Consider the following 16256-nt stretch of genomic DNA (forward strand, 5'->3'; position numbering starts at 1 on the left):
GGGTCACATTAATAAGAACACTTGCAGTACAGTGGAACTCCCCCTCTAAGATCCCCAATGTAAGACCTCCTCCCTGTTAAAACCCTGTTTTCTTACATTTTCTGTTCATATAACCTCTGCAAATGTACCCCCATTTTAAGACTCCCTCCTTTTTACATTTAGTCAGGTTTTGACTAAATGTTTTAACATAGAGGGGGGAATCGAGACCAGGGTCGTGGTGTGTGTGTGTGTGTGTGTGTGTGTGTGTGTGTGTGTGTGTGTGTGTGTGTGTGTGTGTGTGTGTGTGTGTCTGTGTGTGTGTGTGTGTGTGTGTGTGTGTGTGTGTGTGTGTGTGTAGAGCGATTCAGAGTAAACTACTGGACCGATCTGTATGACATTTTTTTATGAAAGTTCCTGGGTATGATATCCCCCAGACGTTTTTTTTCATTTTTTCGATAAATGTCTTTGACGACGTCATATCCGGCATTTTGTAAAAGTTGAGGCGGCACTGTCACACCCTCATGTTTCAATAAAATTGATTGAAATTTTGGTAAAGCAATCTTCGACGAAGGCCGGACTTTGGTATTGCATTTCAGCTTGGAGGCTTAAAATTTAATTAATGACTTTGGTCATTAAAAATCTGAAAATTGTAATTAAAATCATTTATTTATAAAACTATCCAAAATTACGTTCATCGTCTTCTTCATCATTTTCTGATTCCAAAAAAAATATAAATATGTTATATTTGGAGTAAAATCAAGCTCTGAAAATTAAAAATATAAAAATTATGATCAAAATTAAATTTCCGAAATCGATTTAAAAACAATTTCATCCTATTCCTTGTCGGTTCCTGATTCCAAAAACATATAGATATGATATGTTTGGATTAAAAACCCGCTCAGAAAGTTAAAACGAAGAGAGGTACAGAAAAGCGTGCTATGCAGCACAGCGAAACCACTACCGCGCTGAACAGGCTCGTCAGTTTCACTCCGTTTTGCACAAGCGGCGGACTACGGTCATTGTAAAAAAATGCAGTGCGTTCAGTTTCATTCTGTGAGTTCCACAGCTTGACTAAATGTAGTCATTTCGCCTTACGCGACTTGTTATTTTTCATATGGCCCAATGGGATTAGACCATCCCTCCACTTGGTCACATACCAAAAATTAACAGCCGGGGTTCTCTCTGTGCACACTGGCATTTTAGTTTAAAAGAACTAATTTTATAAAAGGCACTGGTCACTTTTTCGGAAATTAATTCATCAAAAAGTTCCACCTCACCACGACAAGCAGTCAGGGTTATTCATCAAAAAGTTCCACTTCACCACAGCATGCAGTCAAGGTGTTGATTTTTGGCATGTGACCAAGTGGAGGGATGGTCTAATCCCATATAAAAGCCTGGCCAGATCTGAGACAGTGAGCCAATCTGTTTTTACGAGGCGGAGTGGGCCTTTAACACACGAGATCCTGACACTGATCAGCACTGTTAGTGTTCAGCTTGGATGCGTTTCCAATTCAAACAGTCTATATCGTGGTTTTGCTCCTTCTAACAGACATTGACACCCACACCCTCTCTCTCTATAATAAAGTTCCATCGTCATCATCATCTCTCCCTCTCTTCGTATGACAATAGGCCTAGTACTTACTATTCAACCCCCTCCTCCGCCCCCCACCCCGAGAAAAATAAACGATTTTTTTTCAGAAAACAAGTTACGGCTGATTCATACGTTACTCTAATTGCAGTGCGCACAATTACAGATTTTTTGGGTTGAAATCAATATGTTTGCATGCGGCGTAAAGTTGTGAATCACCGTTTCTATGTTTGTGTATAACCACCAATGGTTAGAATGACAGGCTAAAAAAGAGAGTGTTTGCTCTTTGCTTCCTGGTTCATTGTCGTTGATATAATGAATGCGCAATACGAATTAACGAATCGCAGTTGAAAAATGAAAGAAGAAAAAAATACCCTCACTCACTCACTCACTCTCACACAAATTATCACCATCACCAAAGATTATTCCCTTTGGAGCGATGAGAAACAAAATCCACACAATGCGTTTCTTGTTTGTTTGAAACCATTGTTTCACCTAAAGCCATGAGGAGATACAGGGCCTCATGGGGCGGGGGGGGGGGGGGGTGGGCGGGGGGGGTGGGCGGGGGGGGGGGGGGCGGAAGGAAAATGAGAGAGGGATGGAGAAAAGGACAAGTAATGACCATCCAGGAACTGGTTAGCAATTCAGACAACGATTTTACTTTTAGATTTAAATGTCAATGTATCCCAGTTTTCCCTCTGTTCGTTTGCTTTTTTAAAACCGTAGTTTAACTTTTAGTTAAACAACCATGTTACAAAGAGATATTATGTACCTTGGGAGGAGCCGAAAGGGGTAAATAAAAAATATATACAACTTATACTAGACACTGAACCCTTACAGCAACCCCGGAACTCCATACAACATATGATTCTAGACCCTGAACCCTTACAGCAACCCCGGAACTCAATGCAACATATATTCTAGAACCTGAACGAACCCTTACAGCAACCCCGGAACTCAATGCAACATATATTCTAGACCCTGAACGAACCCTTACAGCAACCCCGGAACTCCATACAACATTTATTCTAGACACTGAACGAACCCTTACAGCAACCCCGGAACTCCATACAACATATATTCTAGACACTGAACGAACCCTTACAGCAACCCCGGAACTCCATACAACATATATTCTAGACCCTGAACGAACCCTTACAGCAACCCCTGAACTCCATACAACATTCATTCTAGACCCTGAATCCTTACAGCAACCCCGGAACTCCATACAACATTCATTCTAGACCCTGAATCCTTACAGCAACCCCGGAACTCCATACAACATTCATTCTAGACACTGAACGAACCTTTACAGCAACCCCGGAACTCCATACAACATTCATTCTAGACACTGAACGAACCTTTACAGCAACCCCGGAACTCCATACAACATTCATTCTAGACACTGAACGAACCCTTACAGCAACCCCGGAACTCCATACAACATTCATTCTAGACACTGAACGAACCCTTACAGCAACCCCGGAACTCCATACAACATTCATTCTAGACACTGAAACATAAAGCCTCAAATTTACTGGGCGAAGTCGACTACGCGAAATATACTTCGCGAAGCTGGCCGCACGGAGCTTTAGTATTGAGTTTTTCGGCAAAAAGACTTGCTGGAGACTTCGCGAAGTCGACTTCGGGCTGAATTAAGGACCGTCTTTACAGCAACCCCCCGGAACTCTCTACGGAAAAGGACCGCCTTTACAGCAACCCCCCGGAACTCTCTGCGGTAAAGTACCGCCTTTACAGCAACCCCCCCCCCCCCCCCCCGGAACTCTCTACGGTAAAGGACAGCCTTTACAGCAACCCCCGGAACTCTCTACGGTAAAGTACCGCCTTTACAGCAACCCCCCGGAACTCTCTACGGAAAAGGACCGCCTTTACAGCAACCCCCCCGGAACTCTCTACGGTAAAGGCAAATCGTGGACTGAGCCAAAACTGAGAGGAACGCAAGGTCCGTGAGAAAGATACGACCACCACTGACTGGCCTGCGTCTCTTTGCCCGGACCGTAAAGCCCTCTCCAAACTCACGCCTCTACGCCTCCCTTTGACGACGCCTGCCAACTTCAAACGGTCGCTTCCCTTTGCCAGCTGATTAGGGACAAGATAGAATAGAAAAAGAAAGGAGAAAAAAGTCAGGTGAAAAATCCCTGTAATGTGTCTATTTCCAGGTTCAATGATCTCTCCCTTTGTTGTCCAGGTGTTTGCAGGTGTGAGACTGAGAGAGGGAGGCGAGGAGAGCCCAGCCAGTGCAGTCCACCCCCCCCCCCCCACCCCGCCCACTGGCGATTTTCTCTGCCAGCTTTGAATACATTCCTAGGGGTGAAAAAATAGGGGACAGGGAGCTTTTAAAACCATGTTTTCTCAGACTTTTTGTTGATACCTCTGTGAATGTACCCCCATTTTAAGACCTGATCCTCTCCGATTTTCCCAAGTCTTACAAGGGGGGTACCACTGTAGCAGGCGCGAGTGGACAATTTCGGTGGACAGAACATCGGAAAGAATCTGTTTCCTTCATTACCCCTTTTTTTCTCAACCACTTTTCGACTTCTCCCCTTTCTTTCTTCTCCTCGTTGTTGTACAGTGGAAGCCCCTTTTAAGACCCGCCAATCTAAGACTCCCTCCCTTTTAAGATCATGTTTTCTCGGACTTTCTGTTCACAACCTCTGTAAATGTACCCCCGTTTTAAGACTCCCATGTTTTTAAGACCTGATTTTCTCAGATTTTTGGAAGGCTTGAAAGGGGGTTTTACATTGTACCAGACAGGCGTGGACAATTTCGATGGACAGAACATCAGAAAGAGTCTGTTTCCCTCATGACTCCCTTTTTTTCGCTACATGTACCACTTTTCGACTTTTCCCCTCCCTTGTTCATCTCTTTGTTGTATTTCATTCCAAAACCAGGCATGAACGTTTTGACGCAGCACACGGAGAATCTGCTAAATCAACGTCAGCAGTATTTCTTCACTCTCCAACTGTGTGGCTTGGAAATGCCAATGGAATTATGATTCCTCACAAAAAGTAGTACTTAGTACGTTAAGAAAAAAAGAGAAAAAAAGTCATCCATGTTCCAGCACCATCCCCCCTCCCCCCCCCTCCACACATACACACACATGCAGCATCTGTCTTGGTACAATATTTCCAAGGCAGCAAAAGATGCTGAGAGAAAGTGAATTCTGATTGACAAAATGATCAATGCCAACATGATCAAACTGAAACCAACCGAATAGGCAACAAAAGTAAGCAAAGACATGAAACGCCCCTGACCTTTTTTTAGGTTAGCCTTTTTATGATTTCCTGTTTTACTTTGGCTACCTTGAATCAGAGACATGCTCTCTATGTCTCTGTTTGAGTACATGCTACAAGTCATCTACAATTTCTTCATTCTTGAGACACAATATATACATATGATCATGAGCGTATCTGTTGTATGCAAGCATTCCAGAAAAGCCATCCCAAGAATGTGTGTCCATTGGATCACCGACAAGAAGATCTAGATTATTTACAACAGCTCTCAATTGTGGGCTCCATTCCAAGGTACAGGGCATTCCACCACAGAAACAGAAAGTCTGCTTTCATTCACAAAGCCATAACAGGGCCATCCTAGCAAAGACAACTAAATCAGCACTACGGATCTAAGATTAGGGAGCTTCAAATGACAACATGTACCTGAATCTTAACAGCCAGCATCAATCACTTGATCCTGTGAAGAAATGTACACGCAGGACAACTTACAAAAGTACAGTGTATCAAATTGCTGTCTGGGTAAGAGGAAATCACAGAAACTCCATTAGTATTTAGTATAATCTATGTCAGAAAGCTCATGAAAATTGAAGGTTCAATTTCAGGTTAGCATCTGAAACTGTCTACCATGAAACTGAAAGAAGGAGAAAAAAGAAAGAGAAAATTCCTAACATCGCTGACCCTTCTTCAGAGTCCTCCTAACAGTTTTCTCACATGGACAAAATGGTTGGAGCTGTTTGATCTGCCAATCTCTGGCAAACACTGGCAAGATTTGGGAGTTTCTTCCACAAAACTTTCATCATCTGGCTCTTGTTTGTTGGTTATCAAGAACACAATACATCAAAGGACTCTCTATCTTTGTCCAAGAGCACAGATTCTACAGGAAGATTTTACTTTAAAACAAAATTGTTTGCATGGTAAGAATAACATATCCGAGCCATTCTGATACGGAACAAAAATTCCAGTTAAAATCAACATTGTCATCTTGTGGATTTACTCGAACATCTTAATGTATTGTATAACTATGAGCTTTGCTTGCACAGAATTCTTTTGTGATGCACTTTTGGTAGGGAGAAAAAAATAACAAAAAATAACTGATGACTGTTAACTTAATATTTGATAGATAATGAGGGAAAAAAATGCAAAGAAGCATTAAAGAAAAAAGAACAAAGATTGAGTTCTATTATGAAAGATTACTTCAATGTTGATGAAGGGTATACCTGTATTCATAAACTGCTGGTCTTTTAAATATCTTGAAGATGATGTACACTTAAAGCTCTAGAATGTAATTCTGTGATTTTTGTCCAGAATAAAACTCAATGCAGAGGTAAATTGATTATCATAAAATGTCACACAAATCTTTTGTTCTTGTCTGTAACAAAACAGACAGAGAGCAAGTTTGAGAGGGAGTTTGTGAGGGAGAGAAAGAGAGAGAGAGAGAGAAGCAAGGTACAAGCAGTTTTGTTCACAGACTCAGAAAACAATACTTAGTTGCACCTGGAATGAAATTATGTACAGGTCAAATGTCCAGTCTACAAAATAGTCGCTCTGCCAACACAACTTCTTGTCAAAACTATTGTTCTCTAAGCGCTTTACATATTAATTTCTATCAAATAGTCCACCCGCCAGGGGCCAGATCAAAAACAGTACATTGGAACCCCCCTTTAAGACCCCCCAATTTAAGACTCCCTCCTTTTTAAGACCTTGTTTTCTCAGACTTTCTGTTCATTACCTCTGTAAAATGACCCCCATTTTAAGACTCCCTCCTTTTTAAGACCTTGTTTTCTCTGACTTTCTGTTCTTAACCTCTGTAAAATGACCCCCATTTTAAGACTCCCTCCTTTTTAAGACCTTGTTTTCTCAGACTTTCTGTTCATAACCTCTGTAAAATGACCCCCATTTTAAGACTCCCTCCTTTTTAAGACCTTGTTTTCTCTGACTTTCTGTTCTTAACCTCTGTAAAATGACCCCCATTTTAAGACTCCCTCCTTTTTAAGACCTTGTTTTCTCAGACTTTCTGTTCATAACCTCTGTAAAATGACCCCCATTTTAAGACCTGGTTTTCACCCATTTTTGTGGGTCTTAAGAGAGAGGTTCTACTGTATGCATCAGTGACTGAAGACCGAGGCCTGAGAACAATCTTGAGGTAATTAATTAGTTTGACCTGAAATATCAGAATGCGTAAAGTGACATCAGACTACATACCGAAACTATCTCCAGCTAGACAATATTATCACAATTCTCATGCTTTCACATTTCATTCCTAACTGTAATGAAACCACTCTTATAAGGTCCAAAAATTTTTTTGGTCTGTTTCTGGTAACATGGCTAAAAAAAAATAGGGTAGGTAGGTAGGTTTTTTTTTTTTTATTTATTTATTTTTTTTTTTACCCCAAATGTACACCAATAAAACTAACTTTAAAAATCGCGCAAAGAGACTGGATTCACTATACATAGAGACAAGACACTCAACACATTTACAAATCTGTGACAAAGACTGAAAGAGTATGACATGTTTTTCTTTGTTTATCTGGTCTGATATTTCCATGATGAAACAGAAAAGAAGACTTGAGACATCTTACATCTTGAGCTTGGACAAATGGGAATTTTAGAAGAAGGCTGGGGCCTCAGTAGCACAGTTGGGAGTGCATTGAACTTGTGATCCTTGGTTCGTGGGTTCAAATTTGGGAAAGGGACCAAATCCTAATTACTGGTATGCTCAAGAGTTAGTAACGAGCCATTGATACCACCAACGTGAACCCAGTGTAAAACAGGCATTTGTCTCTAGCTCTGCCTATTTCCAAATAAAATGCAATAGTCAAAAAACAGTAGCAATGTACTTCTCAATGTACTTCTCCAGCGTCAACGCCAGAACGTGTCGAACATCACCTTTAGATTCCATATTTCAACGCAGCGTGAATGCTTCGGTGTTTGGTGGTTTTACAGGAAGTACATAGAGTGATGTCCCTTACAACTGTGATGTAGGGTTATGCCCCTTCAATCGTCAGCGGACTTTCGTTTTTGTTGTTCATTTTCTCACCCTGTCCTTTACCACCAAAAAAAAAAAAAAAATGGAAAAAAAAAGTTTAGGGTCGGCTCCGAAATTTAGGGTCGGTCGGGTGACCAGAAACAGACAATTTTTTTTTTACCCTAAAAAAAAAATAAAAAAAAGGTCACGACAGTGTGGCCTCAACTTTTGCAAAAAGCCCGATACGACATCATCAAATGGTCAAAACTTGACAATGATCTTCAGTGACGGACAACATATAGTATTAGAAGCCTGTTCACCTGCCAGTGAGTGCTAGACAAACAGTCATCCTGTAATACATGGCACAATCAGCACAACAGCGACCAATAGAGTCCCTATCGGTATTCCAAGCTCTCGTAATCTCTCGCAAACTTCAGAGCATAGCAAAGCATGTGGTACAGCGACATCGCGCTAGCTGCAAAAGCGAAGGTTAGAAATTCTTGCGACGTTTGAAGCCTAACAAAAGAGCGTGTCTCGCGAGAGCTGCATGCTGAGATATCGAAAAGGTCTATACCATTACCATAGCAATAAAATGTATATATATGCTGTGAGAGATAAGAAGAAAAGGCAGAATCGTGTGATATGGGGAACATTAGCATACCTACATAGATTATTTCTTTTCTTTGAATGGTTGCAGATGCATGGTCACACACACTGTGTTGAAGTGGAGGGATTTAGATTGCAAGATATATATGGAGGTCTCCCTATTGACGTCATCACTTCGTGCGCACCGGGGCTTGGAGGGCAAGAAGCCACCGCGCCGCTTAGCGAAAACATGGAAGCGTGGTGCCGATCGCGAAGTTTCGCTGCGGCGATTCCGTATTTGCGTCGACGATTTGGCTAAATTTCATTCAAGATGGTGAATACTTGTTGCATAATCGGTTGCACAAGCCGAAGCAACAGGAAAATGCTCTTGCATTTTTCAGAATTCCGAAAGTCGACGCTGGAGGAAGACACCGAGATTTACTGGAGAAAAGAAGGAGAGCGTGGCTGAAAAAAATCAACAGGAAAAACATAAACATAACTTCTGTGGATGCCAAACTAGAAAAACAGTATTAATTTTACTTATGTATCTATATGATTTGTGCTGGCAGGAATGTGTGTAGTTACTTTTTTGTTTTTGCTTTCTGACTGAAGTGTGTATTATTGAAAACATTTTCAAGGGCTCAACACTGTTCCTTATTTGATCTTGAGATATGATGCTTAGTATGTGGGTGCATGTACAGTTCTTTTCTTTTTACACTTTGACAGTATTGATGTGTGAACAGTTATTGTTCATTGATTCCAAACCTCAACAGCAGTATTAATTTTGCTAATGATTGAAACACCGATTCTCTCGCTTTTTGACTGAAATGTGCAGTTTGAAACAAGATTCAACACTGCTTATGTTAATGCCATAGCTTTTTGACTCAAGTGTGTGCCTTAATCAATGCTGGTTAGCATGTCTGTATAGTTTATTGACAAGTGTGTGATTTAAAACAGAAACAAAACTGTTTATGTGGATGCCAAACCTGAAACACAGTATTGATTTGACTTGTGTACAGTATCTGTATGACTTGTGCTGGCTGGCATGAGTGTAGTTCCTTTTTTTGCTTCCTGGCTCAAGTGTGTATAATTCAAAGCATTTTCAAGACTCAGCACTATTCCTTATTTGATTTTGAGATCTGATGCCAAGTGTGTGTGTGTACAGTTCTTTTCTTTTTTTTCTCACTTTTTTGTCAGTTTTTATATGTAAACAGTTACCGTTCATTGATTGGAAACACTAATTCACTCATTGTCAGACATGTGATTTTTGACTGAAGTGTGCAATTTGAAACAGATTCAACACTGCATATGTTGATGCCATAGCTTTTTGACTGAAGTGTGCAATTTGAAACAGATTCAACACTGCTTATGTTGATGCCATAGCTTTTTGACTCCAAGTGTGTGCCTTAATCAGTGCTGGTTTAATAGCATGTCTGTACAGTTTATCCTTTTTTTTTTATTGAAGCATGTGATTTTAGTAAGAACTAATAAATACATTGTTGTTGCAGTAACGTTTTTGTTCTGAAGACTTTTTTTTTAAAGCTTGCGTGTGTCTTATCTGAGACATTTCTTAATTGTGAAGAATCTGGTGAGTGATTGTCAGAATGAGTGTGTATCTGTGTAATGGCTCCTTTGTTTAGTCAACAAAGTTAATATGTTGAGCCCAGCTGTCCTAAACGGAAAAATATGTGTCTGGTTTGTCTCAAAACAGTAACGTTTCACAAAATTGAACAAAACTGTTGAAAACACACCTACTGGAGCTAACAAAGGCAGAGATTAGGTACAAATCAAAAGTAATGTGTTAAATATCACACTCACACCAGCTTCACATTCACAGAGTGACAGATTGGTAAAAATTAAAATACATATAATGTGTTCAACGCTTTATTTAACTGAACTGTCATTGTCAACATATATATAAAAATTAAAAACAAAAAACTCGTAACACTGAATTCAGGGAAATTTTTAGTTACTGTCTTCAGCAGCACTAAAGTAAAACGAAATAGAAAAAATAAAAAAGAAGAACAAAAAAAACACACACACATTACACATTTACAGGTTCACAATAAATGTTCTAAGGTAATATCAAAGTAAGCACTAAAGCAGACACCAGACTTGATCCCAAAAAGGAAAAAAGAATCGCTTCTCCAAACATAAACATACAAAGTTAGAAATACCATTTCTCGAATAACAATGAAATGAAAACTCACACACACTGAAGCAGAAATAATAGGTAATCTAAAACTAAAGAGCTTCACACATAAACATACAAAGTTAGAAATAGAACTATAAGTTCTTAAATAATAACAAAATGAAAACTCATGCACACACACTGAAGCAGAAATTATATGTAATCTGAAACTAAAGAGCTTCGGTCAATTTCTCCAAGTATCGCACTTTAGCAACGTCACTCAATGATGTAATGTACTTCTCTTTTGGCTAGTCGACCGTTTTTGTTCCTGATTTTGACATTATTCAATTAAAACACTCCCGAATCATCGAGCGGCGCACTGACGCTACTAGCCGTTCCGCTTCTTGCCCTCCAACCCATTTCTGCGTATCACGTGACACCGCTCCGAAGTACGCAAAAGGGAGACCTCCATATATATATATGATTGGCACTTTCTACTCAATAACTTGCAACCAATGAATCATCCATATGGTCTATCATGCAAGTAGAATGATGAAGCAGATCGATGCGGCGTGCACAGTATGTCACAGAATGTGTTGATGGACACTACACAGTAACACTAGCAACAACAACACAAACAATAACAATAACAACAATAGCAATAGGAACAGACTATTGCAGAGCTATACGTGCCCGATTCTGAAGTGTTTAGATGCCCAACACAGTCCAGTCGTTCAAGTACAACCTCTCTCTCACCTGTCGGGTCTTCAACTCCCAGTTTAACCAAGTGACCAAGGCAACACAGCAAGAGTGCCCGTCACATTATCAAGATGACAAGTCAGTGCTCGAGGCAAGAAGGAATTTGAGTGTCCTCTGACTCCTCGCTTTTTTTAGCTCCATTCCGCAAAACCAAGCTTATTAGCTTCCAGACATGCTTTATGATAAATTATCTATTTCACCCTTGAACTCGGCTGGCTCGGGCAATTATGCTGGAGTCCCGAAAAGGAAACGATCGACCTTGCAAAGGAACGAACAACATTCAGAGAATTTCACAATGTCTGTGTCTTCCTCGACCGATCGTCTGCTTTCAGTTGGTGTTATCTTGCGATCAGTCATTAAAATGAGTGTGAATATGATCTGATAGGAACAATAAGACATTCAAAATGTAATTGTGACTCACCGACGGTTTATTTTGATCCGTGAAGCACCGCAACGGCTGAAGGATTGGGGTTTGTGTACAACCAAAATAAGTCGGCTGCAAAGCTGACAAAAAGCAAATCACGCCACGCGAGAGTCAGGGGTTGCTACTCTCCATTTCTTACTTCAGTCACAGAACGAGTCAACTTTCGTGTTCCCTCCCTTGGATTCGAATCGCTTGCAATGTTGTCACCCAGTTATGCAGGTTTGCTTTTGGTGGTTTTTACAGTTAATCAAGTTTTGACTAAATGTTTTAACATAGAGGGGGAATCGAGACGAGGGTCGTGGTGTATGTGTGTGTGTGTGTGTGTGTGTGTGTGTGTGTGTGTGTGTGTGTGTATGTATGTGACGGTGTGTGTGTGTGCGTACGCCTGTGTGTCTGTGTGTGTATAGAGCGATTCAGAGTAAAATACTGGACCGATCTTCATGAAACTTTACATGAGAATTTCTGGGAATGATAACCCTAGACTTTTTTTCCATTTTTTTCAAAAAATGTCTTTGATGACGTCATATCCGGTTTTTTTTAATAAAAGTTGAAGCGGCACTGTCACACCCTCATTGGCTCACGCAGGGACCTATATAGGTCTATGGCTCACGTAAGTGTAGCCTATGCGATGTCTGTCTGTGCGTGCGTGTGTATGTGATAGAAACTTTAACATTTGACTGAACACCGAAATACTAATTTCACCAGGTTATTATCCAAGCAACATCTTCAGAGTATTGAAGCAATTAAGGGCAGACCGGGTAGGCAAAATGAGTTATTTTTGGTCTCATACACCTTTTTGGGGTTGTTGCATTTTTCACACCTTTGAACATCCTGGAATGCATTCAATAATCTGCTTTTGTCATTTTAGACATGTATTCATGTAAATAAAACCATTTTCAAACCGATGTTTTGTTGTTTTTGTCTGTGTTTTATCAAAAAAATCGAAAAAATGGTCAACTTTGGATACTCCGTGCTGGTAAATGTGCGCACATGACATGACCCTTCGCTGTTCAAACTGTGTGGAAATTTCCGTTCTTCAAGATGACGTCATCACCGTTGGGGAATTTCCGTTGACATAGGCACAAAGAGAGAGAATCCGTTCCAACCGAAACCCCGGAATTAATATATGCAAATATATGTAGGTCAAAGGCATTTGGCGCAAGCGCAGTAGACAACTTATCAGTCCCCCGGTGTCAACAAATCCATGACGTTTTCACCGATTCAGCAGCATTTTTCAAAGTTTTGAGCTGCGGAGAACAACCCTAACATTGGAAATGTTCGGCATAGTGGCAAGAAATATCAGAGAAAGATGAACCAGCAGCAGCGAACAGTAGAAGGAAGTAACAACACTCCGAAATGAACCAACATGATCGTATTTGAGCAGACGACATTCTAAGATTCTTGACTCGACGAGGTGGGTTTTGCTTCTTTCTCTTTTCGATCTTGTTTGTTTGACAACGTGATTTATTGCACATCGTTATGTTGTTGTTGTTGTAAGAATGTGTTAGGGTTTGCAGGTAAATGATAAACAGTTTGTGTCTGAAGTATTTTGCGGGTTTCTTGATCCAATTTACTGACCATGCCGCCGCCGCACACCCCCCCCCCCCCCTCCCTCCCTCGATCATCTCTGTGATATCGTCTTCACAACCCCTATTTTATTGTTCTTCGCTGGCCAGTCCTTGAGAGCTTACTATGGTGTAACATGTCATCAGTATTCTTTGTCTGGGGTCAAACTGAGAAGCAGCATCTGAGCGATGTACGACTGACACAGTTTCTGTTTCTGGTCATTGACCGTAGGAAAATAAGTACCCTACTAGAGAGCGTTCTCTAATTCTAAAGGATTGGTTTACACCAGCATGGCTGACCAACCTATCATTGACAGCAATATTGTTGTCAAATCTTTTCCATTAACTAAGGAATAAAAAAAATAGATCCAATTTACTTCACCAAAGAAAAAAAAGAGTTAAACTAAAGGACTGGGGATGCAACTCATGAATCAAAAGCATAAAGATCACCTGCAAACAGTGCTAGGTTTAGGAAATCTGAAAATGTATACACACACACAGAACACACACACACAAAACAGACAACAGACAAGAAACAAGCAAATACATAGCAAGTGTGATGAAATAAATTAATTTTAAAAGAAAAATATGAAAAGAAAGAAAGAAAGAAAGAAAATAATTCAGCTAGTTTCAGTATTAGTTCCTGCGTGTATGTGATTGTGTGGTTACTCAAATCCCATAGTAAACTTGACATGTACATTTTGTGATAGGGGCCAATTAATGAATGTCTTTTGTGTGTGTGTGTGTGTGTGTGTGTGTGTTCGTCAACCGACATATGTGGGTACGAGCCGCTGAGGTGGTTGTAAGAAAACCCGCCTGGTTCAGTGGTTGGGGGCTGATTGGGATTTCTGATTTACCAGCCTAGCCAAAAAGTTGAGGTACACCCCATGTAACATGGTCATTTGCAAAATAAAGTACAAGCACTTGTTGACGTTTATATTGAGTCTTAAAATTTGCAGCTTATTACAAACAAAAACCATGGACAGTTGTATCAAATATTAAATCAGTGTTTGTGTATTTATTAGGTTGGAGCAAGGGGAGAGCCAGTCCTCCTGTGGTGGCAGCGAGGAGAAAGATTGACCTGATGGAAAAGTTTGCTAAACCGGAACTACCCTCTTCCACAGCAGAAACATCAGCTTTGCCATCTTCTGACCAACCATAAGAAGATACAGATACTTTGCCATCTTCTGACCCATCACAAGCAGATATGGATACTGGTACTGTGCAACGTCACTCCGCTGACATGTGTTGGGCTTTTGTCAACATTGATCAGCTCAATCTATTGCTGAAAGGTTTATATCCTGTACTGAATGCTTGTCTGATAGCAGTCTGATTATGAAAGAAGGTGATTCATCAGCCCAAGGATTTGCAAAGGCCCTGCATCTGGAGTGCATATGAGTGTCCATTCAAGTCTGCAGTTGTTTACTCTTCTCCCGGTGTTTGCAACGCTTCGGGTGGTAAAGTTGCATTTTAAATAATCCGCGTATGACCAAGTTGGTACATGGAAAGGGACATTCAGCTTTACAGAAATTTGCTGCAGTGTTAGGATTGAGCACAGAAATACTGTAATTAAAATGTTGCAACTTTTGAATGGCTTGATAGCTTTGTTCCATTTGTGTATATATAATTATGTAATGTTGTTGATGATTTGTGAAGCATCATTTCTATGCAATGGAATAAGAAATCAGTGCATCCGTTGGGTTTTTATGAGTCTGACAGTTTGGTTCTGATCAATATTTTCATATCAGCACAAACACAGATAATTGACTTTTTTAATGTTTTCATATAATATTTTTTTAAATCAAAAAAATCTGATAATTTGATTATCAAATCATTTCCCCTTCATAGTTAAAGTGTTATTCTGGTTAAAAAAAAAACCACCCCATTAATTCAAGCTCTACTGTGGTACTAGTTTACCGGGGTACTAGTGAGACTCTTTTACATGCTGTTTTCTCTACATGTAATTTGAGACAAAATGTGGTAATTAAAATGTTGTAACTTTTGAATGGCAAGATGGATTTGTTCCAATTTTGTATATGTTGTTTATGATTTGTGAAGCACCATTTCTGTGCATGGAATAAGAATACAGTGGATTCCTTGTGTTTTTATGAGTCCGACAGTTTCGTTTTGATTCATATCTGCACTAACATAGATGAGTTTTCAAATGATTTTTTAAAAAAAGTCTGGATAATTTGATCGTCAAATCATTTCCCCATCATAGTAAAGTGGTTATTCTTATAAAAACATATCAATTCAGGCTGCACTGTGCTACTAGTTTGAGGTACTGGTTGGAATCTTTCAAATGCTGTTTTCTCTGAATGTAATTTTCAGACAAACATCTGTAATTAAAATGTTGCAACTTTTGAATGGCTTGATGGATTTGTTTCATTTTTGTTTATGTTGTTTATGATTTGTAAAGCGTCAGTTTTGTGTATGGAATAAGAGTTAAGTGCATTGGTTGGGTTTTTATGAGTCTGACAGTTTGGTTCTGATTCATGTTTTCATATCGGTACAAACAAAGATGGCTGTTTTCATATGATGTATATAAAAAAAATCCTGATAATTTGATTGTCAAATCCTTTTCCCTACATAGTAAAGTGGTCATTCTGATAAAAACATATGAATTCAGGGTGCACTGTGCTACTGGTTTTTTTATGTACTGGTTCAAATCTTTAAAATGCTGTTTTCTCTGAATGTAATTTTCAGACAAAACGCTACAATTAAAATGTTGCAACTTTTGAAAGGCTTGATGGATTTGTTCAGTTTTTGTATATGTTGTTTATGAGTTGTACAGCATCAGTTCTGTGTATGGAATAAGAGTTCAGTGCATTGGTTGGGTTTTTATGAGTCTGACAGTTAGGATTTCATGTATTTTTCTTATCAAAACTGAACCGGTAACTGAAAATGCTAAATTAAAATAATATATTGCTTAGAAATGCTTTTCGATACACAGAATTATTAAACACACACATATTGCTGCAAAGAAGAAAAATTGGATCAAAACAT

At 39.6% G+C, this 16256-nt stretch overlaps 1 protein-coding gene across 2 annotated transcripts in view; it reads right to left on the minus strand.

Moving 5' to 3' along the window:
• Window positions 1–11779, minus strand: part of LOC138978642 (tripartite motif-containing protein 2-like) — a 273078-nt gene extending 261299 nt beyond the window's left edge. For both annotated transcript variants that reach the window (XM_070351409.1, XM_070351407.1), the window contains exon 1: window positions 11683–11779. The gene's annotated coding sequence lies outside the window, so the exon portion shown is untranslated. The remainder of the gene's footprint in view (window positions 1–11682) is intronic.
• Window positions 11780–16256: the final 4477 nt, after the last annotated feature.

Source organism: Littorina saxatilis, linkage group LG10 (genome assembly GCF_037325665.1).
Source record: "Littorina saxatilis isolate snail1 linkage group LG10, US_GU_Lsax_2.0, whole genome shotgun sequence".
Lineage (NCBI taxonomy): Eukaryota > Metazoa > Mollusca > Gastropoda > Littorinimorpha > Littorinidae > Littorina > Littorina saxatilis.